Genomic DNA, 2,389 nt, shown 5'->3' with positions numbered 1-2,389 from the left:
TTCTTCTTAGAGGGACAGGCGGCTTCTAGCCGCACGAGATTGAGCAATAACAGGTCTGTGATGCCCTTAGATGTTCTGGCCGCACGCGCGCTACACTGAAGGAATCAGCGTGTCTTCCTAGGGCCGAAAGGTCGGGGTAACCCGCTGAACCTCCTTCGTGCTAGGGATTGGGGCTTGCAATTGTTCCCCATGAACGAGGAATTCCCAGTAAGCGCGAGTCATAAGCTCGCGTTGATTACGTCCCTGCCCTTTGTACACACCGCCCGTCGCTACTACCGATTGAATGATTTAGTGAGGTCTTCGGACTGGTACGCGGCATTGACTCTGTCGTTGCCGATGCTACCGGAAAGATGACCAAACTTGATCATTTAGAGGAAGTAAAAGTCGTAACAAGGTTTCCGTAGGTGAACCTGCGGAAGGATCATTACCGACTAGACTGCATGTCTTTCGATGTGCGTGTCGTGTCGCGCAACACGCTACCTGTACGGCTCGCAGTAGCCGTGCGCCGCGTGCGGAACCACGCGTGCTTCTCAAAACTAACGCCAATGTTGTGTGGTACGAGCGCTGAAGCGCTGGAGCGGCTGGCCTGCGGCACCTGGCGCCTGGCGCCGGTTTTGAATGACTTTCGCCCGACTGCCTGTCCGCTCCGGTGTGGAGCCGTACGACGCCCATCGGCCGTGAGGCCGTTGGACACAGAACGCTTGAACAGGGGCCGCCACACGCCTACGTCCCGCCTATGCAACTGTCTTGAAAGAGACAGTGGAAACTAAGAAAAGATCACCCAGGACGGTGGATCACTCGGCTCGTGGGTCGATGAAGAACGCAGCAAATTGCGCGTCGACATGTGAACTGCAGGACACATGAACAATCGACGTTTCGAACGCACATTGCGGTCCATGGATTCCGTTCCCGGGGCCACGTCTGGCTGAGGGTCGGCTACGTATACTGAAGCGCGCGGCGTTTGCCCCCGCTTCGCAGACCTGGGAGCGTCGCGGCCCGCCTGTGGGGCCGGCCGCGCCTCCTTAAACGTGCGATGCGCGCCCGTCGCCTGGCGGTTCGCATACCGGTACTTACTCGGTAGCGTGCACAGCCGGCTGGCGGTGTGGCGTGCGACACCTCGTACAACGACCTCAGAGCAGGCGAGACTACCCGCTGAATTTAAGCATATTACTAAGCGGAGGAAAAGAAAACTAACAAGGATTCCCCCAGTAGCGGCGAGCGAACAGGGAAGAGTCCAGCACCGAACCCCGCAGGCTGCCGCCTGTCGTGGCATGTGGTGTTTGGGAGGGTCCACTACCCCGACGCCTCGCGCCGAGCCCAAGTCCAACTTGAATGAGGCCACGGCCCGTAGAGGGTGCCAGGCCCGTAGCGGCCGGTGCGAGCGTCGGCGGGACCTCTCCTTCGAGTCGGGTTGCTTGAGAGTGCAGCTCCAAGTGGGTGGTAAACTCCATCTGAGACTAAATATGACCACGAGACCGATAGCGAACAAGTACCGTGAGGGAAAGTTGAAAAGAACTTTGAAGAGAGAGTTCAAAAGTACGTGAAACCGTTCTGGGGTAAACGTGAGAAGTCCGAAAGGTCGAACGGGTGAGATTCACGCCCATCCGGCCACTGGCCTCCGCCCTCGGCAGATGGGGCCGGCCGCCCCGCGCGGAGCAATCCGCGGCGGGGTCGTGTCCGGTTGCCTTTCCACTCGCCGCGGGGTGGGGGCCGTTCCGGTGTGCGGTGGGCCGCACTTCTCCCCTAGTAGGACGTCGCGACCCGCTGGGTGCCGGCCTACGGCCCGGGTGCGCAGCCTGTCCTTCCGCGGGCCTCGGTTCGCGTCTGTTGGGCAGAGCCCCGGTGTCCTGGCTGGCTGCCCGGCGGTATATCTGGAGGAGTCGATTCGCCCCTTTGGGCGCTCGGGCTCCCGGCAAGCGCGCGCGGTTCTTCCCGGATGACGGACCTACCTGGCCCGGCCCCCGGACCCGCGCCGCTGTTGGCTCGGGATGCTCTCGGGCGGAATAATCGCTCCCGTCAGCGGCGCTTCAGCTTTGGACAATTTCACGACCCGTCTTGAAACACGGACCAAGGAGTCTAACATGTGCGCGAGTCATTGGGCTGTACGAAACCTAAAGGCGTAATGAAAGTGAAGGTCTCGCCTTGCGCGGGCCGAGGGAGGATGGGGCTTCCCCGCCCTTCACGGGGCGGCGGCCTCCGCACTCCCGGGGCGTCTCGTCCTCATTGCGAGGTGAGGGCGCACCTAGAGCGTACACGTTGGGGACCCGAAAGATGGTGAACTATGCCTGGCCAGGACGAAGTCAGGGGAAACCCTGATGGAGGTCCGTAGCGATTCTGACGTGCAAATCGATCGTCGGAGCTGGGTATAGGGGCGAAAGACTAATCGAAC

General features: G+C 60.9%; 2 non-coding genes across 2 annotated transcripts in view; both read left to right on the top strand.

The window, feature by feature from the left end:
• Nucleotides 1-778: 778 nt before the first annotated feature.
• On the top strand, nt 779-935 carry LOC126454539 (5.8S ribosomal RNA). The gene has a single exon (XR_007585231.1). It is a non-coding gene; the product is annotated as a 5.8S ribosomal RNA (ribosomal RNA).
• A 190-nt stretch (nt 936-1,125) lies between these two features.
• The window catches only part of LOC126454547 (large subunit ribosomal RNA), a 4,232-nt gene continuing 2,968 nt past the window's right edge, over nt 1,126-2,389 (top strand). Inside the window, exon 1 of the ribosomal RNA XR_007585238.1 lies at nt 1,126-2,389. This exon is cut by the window's right edge and continues 2,968 nt beyond it. This is a non-coding gene — a ribosomal RNA (large subunit ribosomal RNA).

The sequence above is a fragment of the Schistocerca serialis genome, unplaced genomic scaffold (genome assembly GCF_023864345.2).
Source record: "Schistocerca serialis cubense isolate TAMUIC-IGC-003099 unplaced genomic scaffold, iqSchSeri2.2 HiC_scaffold_987, whole genome shotgun sequence".
Taxonomy (NCBI): domain Eukaryota; kingdom Metazoa; phylum Arthropoda; class Insecta; order Orthoptera; family Acrididae; genus Schistocerca; species Schistocerca serialis.
This window is presented reverse-complemented; position numbering and strand designations above follow the sequence as displayed.